Source organism: Alosa pseudoharengus, unplaced genomic scaffold (genome assembly GCF_046254945.1).
Source record: "Alosa pseudoharengus isolate Yale_2024_CS ecotype anadromous, Long Island Sound unplaced genomic scaffold, YU_APseudo_1.1 YU_APseudo_1.1_scf_21, whole genome shotgun sequence".
NCBI classification, from domain to species: domain Eukaryota; kingdom Metazoa; phylum Chordata; class Actinopteri; order Clupeiformes; family Clupeidae; genus Alosa; species Alosa pseudoharengus.
The window spans coordinates 14318844-14326653 of record NW_027468674.1 but is presented as its reverse complement, the minus strand read 5'-3'; positions in this window follow the sequence as shown (position 1 = coordinate 14326653).

Sequence of the window (7810 nt, the reverse complement as noted above, 5' to 3'; positions counted from 1 at the left end):
AAGTGAGGTAATTGAGATTTTGTGCATTGTGGACATGATCAATTTTAACATACTCCTCCTAGACGGTTGATCCGATTCATGTCAAAGTTGGTATACATGACGCCGAGATGTTCCTGATTATAAATTGTGAAGCCTTTTTTTGATATGTTGTAATTTGACGAAATGTCGACATTATTAATTTTAATACCCTTCCACATAAGCAATAAATGTGTCATAATTCACCATGCATGGCTTGAAATGTTTTAAATTTCACAGGTCATTGAAGACCATGTTAATGATAATATTTACATGCCCATAATTCATGTTTGGCATAGCGCCACCAACTGGCAACAGAAAGAATGACAATTACACTGATGTCACATGATCAATTTTAACATACTGCTCCTAGACGGTTTGTCAGATTCATGTGAAATTTAGCAAACATTATGCCAAGATGTCGCTGATGTTAAATTGTGAAGGGATTTTTGATATGTTATATATTTGATATGATTTTAATATCTCACCACATGAAGAGGAAATGTGTCATAAATCACAGTTCATTGAATGAATGGTCTGAAACTTCTCAGGTTAATAGATATCATGATTATGATGATATTCAGACACCCAATGGGCCTGCCTGGCATAGCGCCACCACCTGGCCAAGCAGGAAATGTGTCAGAAATGCTCTTTGCTTTGAATAAATGGTCTGAAACTTCTCAGGTTAATAGATATTATGATTATGATGATATCCAGACACCCAATGGGCCTGCCTGGCATAGCGCCACCACCTGGTCAAGCAGGAAATGTGCCAGAAATGGACAATGCCTTAAGTGATTGATCTGAAAGTTTACACAAATTTTGGATATCATTATTGTGATGATATTCACATGTCTAATTTCCATGTCTAACATAGCGCCACCATCTGGCCAACCAAAAAGTGTATCAGAAATGTTCTTTGCTTAAAATGAATGGTCTGAAATTTCTCAGGTTAATATATATTATGATTATAATGACACCCAATGGGCCTGCCTTGCATTGCGCCCCCACCTGGCCAAGCAAGTACATGTGGCAGAAAATAAAATACAAAAACAAATAGCACACGCATCAAATATGTACATTTCACAAACGAACCACGTCGATGCTTTGTTGGATTCCGACATGTCACGGCTTGCGGCCCGCAGGTGCTCGGGCCCGCCATTGCCGCTTGCGGCTATATTTAGGGCCCGAGCACCGAAGGGCGCAAGGCCCTATTGTTTTTGTAAGGATTATTATTATTATTATTATTATTATTATTATTATTATTATTATTATATTAACTTTGTCTCAGAGCGTTTTCCTTTTTTGAGGTGGTTAACATGGTCGAAAACTCTTGAAATTTGGCACACATATCAGGTGTCACGCAAAGCAGTTAGGTACAAGAGCTTGGCTCTGGGCGTGGCCCAGGGACTCAGTAGCGCCCCCTTAGGTGATTGAGGCAGTGGTTGGCACATACTTTCAGCTAGACGCATCAAATTCGGTAGGTATGTGTATCTCCCCAAGTAGAACCACTTTCGTATGTACAATGCATTAGCCACGCCCAACAGGAAGTGAGGTATTTGGGATTTTGTGCGGACTAAAATGTGATGAATTGTGATGCCAGAAGACGTTCTTCCCATCGGTGAAAACGCATGAAATTTGGCACACACGTCAAGAGGTACCATGAATACACAGGGGAAAAGCCTTGGCACTGGGCTTGGCCCAGGAACTCCATAGCGCCCCCTTATGTCACTGTGACTTGTGGTTGGCATATAGTTTTAGATACACACAACAAATTTGGTGGGTGTGTGTAACTCCCAAAAACAATCAACTTTTGTATTAACATGCCATTAGCCACGCCCACAGGAAGTGAGGTAATTGGGATTTTGTGCATTGTGGACATGATCAATTTTAACGTACTCCTCCTAGACGATTGATCCGATTCATGTGAAAGTTGGTATACATGATGCCAATATGCTTCTGATTCTAAATTGTGAAGCTTTTTTTGATATGTTGTAATTTGACGAAATGGCGAAACTATGAATTTTAATACCCTTCCACGTTAACAATAAATGTGTCTTAATTCACCATGCATGGCTTGAAATGTTTTAAATTTCACAGGTCTTTGAATACCATGGTAGTGATGATATTCACATGCCCATAATGTATATTTGGCATAGCGCCACCACCTGGCAACAGAAAGAATGGCAATTACATTGATGTTACATGATCAATTTTAACATACTCCTCCTAGACGGTTTGTCGGATTCATGTGAAATTTGGCTAACATTATGCCAAGATGTTGCTGATGTTAAATTGCGAAGGGATTTTTGATATGTTGTAATATGTCATGATTTTAATATCTCACCATATAAACTGGAAATGTGTCATATAATCACAGTGCATTGAATGAATGGTCTGAAACTTCTCAGGTTAATAGATATTATGATTATGATGATATCCAGACACCCAATGGGCCTGCCCGACATAGCGCCACCACCTGGCCAAGTAGGAAATGTGCCAGAAATGGATAATGCCTTAAGTGATTAATCTGAAACTTTATAAAATATTGGATATCATTATTGTGATGATATTCACACATATAATTCACATGCCTAGCATAGCGCCACCATCTGGCCAAACAGGAAATATGCCAGAAATGCTCTATGCTTTGAATGAATGGTCTGAAACTTCTCAGGTTAATAGATATTATAATTATGATGATATCCAGACACCCTATGGGCCTGCCTGGCATAGCGCCACCACCTGGCCAAGCAGGAAAATGTGCCAGAAATTGGTAATGCCTTTATTGGTTGATCTGAAACTTTACAAAATATTGGATATCATTATTGTGATGATATTCACATGTGTAATTCACATGCCTAATATAGCGCCACCATCTGGCCAAAAAGTGTATCAAAAATGTTCTTTGCTTAAAATGAATAATCTGAAATTTCTCAGGTTAATATATATATTATGATTATGATGACACACAATGGGCCTGCCTTGCATTACGCCCCCACCTGGCCAAGCGAGTAAATGTGGCAGAAAATAAAATACAAAAGAAAATAGCTCACGCATCAAATATGTACATTTCACACACGCACCACGTCGGAGCTTTGTTGGATTCCGACATGTCACGGGTTGCGGCCCGCAGGTGCTCGGGCCCGCCATTGCCGCTTGCGGCTATATTTAGGGCCCGAGCACCGAAGGGCGCAAGGCCCTATTGTTTTTGTAAGGATTATTATTATTATTATTATTATTATTATTATTGTTATTCCACTTTTTTGCTTTCCTTTTTTTGAGGTGGTTAACATGGTCGGAAATTCTTGAAATTTGGCACACACGTCAGGTGTCACGCAACGCAGTTAGGTACAAGAGCTTGACCTCGGGTGTGGCCCAGAGACTCGCTAGCGCCCCCTTAGGTGACTGATCCCGTGGTTGGCATATATTTTGAGGTGGTTAACATGGTTGAAAACGCATGAAATTTGGCACACACATCAAGTGGTACAGTGAATAGACAGGGATAAAAGCTTGGCACCGGGCGTTGCCCAGGAACTCCATAGCGCCCCCTATGTCACAGTGACTTGTGGTTGGCATATAGTTTTAGATACACACACCAAATTTGGTGGGTGTATGCAACTCCCAAAACCAAACGACTTTTGTATTAACATGCCATTAGCCACGCCCACAGGAAGTGAGGTAACTGAGAATTTGTGCGATGTGGACATGATCAATTTTAACGTACTCCTCCTAGACGGTTGATCCGATTCATGTCAAAGTTGGTATACATGACGCCGAGATGTTCCTGATTCTAAATTGTGAAGCCTTTTTTTGATATGTTGTAATTTGACGAAATGGCGAAATTATTAATTTTAATACCCTTCCACACAAACAATAAATGTGTTATAATTCACCATGCATGGCTTGAAATGTTTTAAATTTCACAGGTCATTGAAGACCATGTTGATGATAATATTCACATGCCCATAATGCATGTTTGGCATAGCGCCACCAACTGGCAACAGAAAGAATGACAATTATACTGATGTCACATGATCAATTTGAACATACTCCTCCTAGACGGTTTGTCAGCTTCATTTGAAATTTGGCAAACATTATGCCAAGATTTCGCTGATGTTAAATTGTGAATGGATTTTTGAATGTTGTAATATATTTGATATGATTTTAATATCTCACCACATAAACAGGAAATGTGTCATAAATCACAGTGCATTGAATGAATGGTCTGAAACTTCTCAGGTTAATAGATATCATGATTATGATGATATCCAGACACCCAATGGGCCTGCCTGGCATAGCGCCACCACCTGGCCAAGCAGGAAATGTGGCAGAAATGGAAAATGCCTTAAGTGATTGATCTGAAACTTTATAAAATATTGGATATCATTATTGTGATGATATTCACATGCGTAATTCACAGGCCTAGCATAGCGCCACCATCTGGCCAAGCAGGAAATGTGCCAGAAATGCTCTATGCTTTGAATAAATGGTCTGAAACTTCTCAGGTTAATAGATATTATGATTATGATGATATCCAGACACCCAATGGGCCTGGCAGGCATAGCGCCACCACCTGGTCAAGCAGGAAATGTGCCAGAAATGGACAATACCTTAAGTGATTGATCTGAAAGTTTACAAACATTTTGGATATCATTATTGTGATGATATTCACATGTGTAATTTTCATGCCTAACATAGCGCCACCATCTGGCCAACCAAAAAGTGTATCAGAAATGTTCTTTGCTTAAAATGAATGGTCTGAAATTTCTCAGGTTAATATATATTATGATTATGATGACACCCAATGGGCCTGCCTTGCATTACGCCCCCACCTGGCCAAGGGAGTAAATGTGGTAGAAAATAAAATACAAAAACAACTAGCACACGCATTAAATATGTACATTTCACAAACGCACCACGTCGGTGCTTTGTTGGATTCCGACATGTCACGGGTTGCGGCCCGCAGGTGCTCGGGCCCGCCATTGCCGCTTGCGGCTATATTTCTGTATTATTATTGTTATTCCACTTTTGTGCTTTCCTGTTTTTGAGGTGGTTAACATGGTCAAAACCTCTTGAAATTTGGCACACACGTCAGGTGTCACGCATCGCAGTTAGGTACAAGAGCTTGACCCCGGGCGTGGCCCAGGGACTCGCTAGCGCCCCCTTAGGTGACTGATCCCGTGGTTGGCAAATATTTTGAGGTGGTTAACATAATCGAAAAGTCTTGAAATTTGGCACACACATCAAGTGTCACACAAAGCAGCTAGGTAAAAAAGCTTGGCCCCGGGTATGGCCCAGGGACTCGCTAGCGCCCCCTTACGCCCCCTTAGATGACTGATCCCGTGGTGGGCATATACTTTCAGCTACACACACCAAATTTGGTAGGTGTCTGTATCTCCCCAAGATGAACGACTTTCGTATGTACAATGCATTAGCCACGCCCAACAGGAAGTGAGGTATTTGGGATTTTGTGCAGACTAATATGTGATGAAATATGTGATGAATCATGATGCCAAAAGAGGTGCTTCCCATGGGTGAAAACGCATGAAATTTGGCACACACATCAAGTGATACAGTGAATAGACAGGGATAAAAGCTTGGCACCGGGCGTTGCCCAGGAACTCCATAGCGCCCCCTTATGTCAGTGTGACTTGTGGTTGGCATATAGTTTTAGATACACACACCAAATTTGGTGGGTGTATGTAACTCCCAAAAACAAACAACTTTTGCATTAACATGCCATTAGCCACGCCCACCGGAAGTGAGGTAATTGAGATTTTGTGCGTTGTGGACATGATACATTTTAACGTACTCCTCCTAGACGGTTGATCCGATTCATGTCAAAGTTGGTATACATGCCGCCGAGATGTTCCTGATTCTAAATTGTGAAGCCTTTTTTTGATATGTTGTAATTTGACAAAATGGCGAAATTGTTAATTTTAATACCGGTCCACACAAACAATAAATGTGTCATAATTCACCATGCATGGCTTGAAATGTTTTAAATTTCACAGGTCATTAAAGACCATGGTAGTGATGATATTCACTTGCCCATAATGCATGTTTAGCATAGCGCCACCACCTGGCAACAGAAAGAATGGCAATTACACTGATGTTGCATGATCAATTTTAACATACTCCTCCTAGACAGTTTGTCAGAATCATGTGAAATTTGGCAAATATGATGCCAAGATGTTGCTGATGTTAAATTGCGAAGGGATTTTTGATATGTTGTAATATGTCACGATTTTAATAATTCACCATATAAACAGGACATGTGTCATAAAGTCACAGTGCATTGAATGAATGGTTTGAAACTTCTCAGGTTAATAGATATTATGATTATGTTGATATCCAGACATTCAATGGGCCTGCCTGGCACAGCGCCACCACCTGGCCAAGTAGGAAATGTGCCAGAAATGGACAATGCCTTAAGTGATTGATCTGAAACTTTATAACATATGAAATATCATTATTGTGATGATATTCACATTCGTAATTCACAGGCCTAGCATAGCGCCACCATCTGGCCAAGCAGGAAATGTGCCAGAAATGCTCTATGCCTTGAATAAATGGTCTGAAACTTCTCATGTTAATAGATATTATGATTATGATGATATCCAGACACCCAATGGGCCTGCCTGGCATAGCGCCACCACCTGGTCAAGCAGTAAATGTGCCAGAAATGGACAATGCCTTAAGTGATTGATCTGAAAGTTTACAAACATTTTGGATATCATTATTGTGATGATATTCACATGTGTAATTTTCATGCCTAACATAGCGCCACCATCTGGCCAACCAAAAAGTGTATCAGAAATGTTCTTTGCTTAAAATGAATGGTCTGAAATTTCTCAGGTTAATATATATTATGATTATGATGACACCCAATGGGCCTGCCTTGCATTACGCCCCCACGTGGCCAAGCGAGTAAATGTGGCAGAAAATAAAATACAAAAACAAATAGCACACGCATCAAATACATTTCACAAACGCACCACGTCGGTGCTTTGTTGCATTCCGACATGTCAAGGGTTGTGGCCCGTAGGTGCTCGGGCCCGCCATTGCCGCTTGCGGCTATATTTCTGAGTGTATTTTTAGTTACATACTTTTTGTTTTCTAAGTCTTACTAATGTTTTCTCAGCACTTGCCTCCGAAAGTTAACAATTATTTTCCACCATGGTATTGGTTATGGCTAATGACAATGCTTCACCACCCAGAACAAGGGTCCCATCTACCACATTTATTTCCTGGAATGTTAAACTTATTCTTGGTGGTGATTTTAATTGTGTATTACAACCAAGCCTAGATAGATCTAAAATATACCCAAACAAACCTAACACACACTCCAAATCTGCTGCTGTAATTAAAAACTTCCTCCAAACATATAACATGTCAGATCCTTTACGCACAATCGACCCTCTGTCTAAACACTTTTCTTTTTGCTCTTCAGTACATCACACTTACTCCAGGATAGACTATTTTCTGCTTGACAACACCCTTATCCCATTTGTATCCCGCTGTAAGTACCATGCCATTGTTATTTCAGATCACTGCCCTGTTCAGCTAGATATTGTGTTTCCAGAAACATGTGCATCACAACGTGTATGGAGATTTGACACATCACTCTTGGCAGACGAAGAGTTCATGACTGTGTTCACAGCAAACATTGACGTTTTTATAGATATTAATGATACCACAGAAGTAGCAAAGTCCACTGTCTGGGAATCTCTGAAGGCCTTTCTTCGTGGGGAAATGATCTCATATTCCTCCTACAAAAACAAAGAACGTA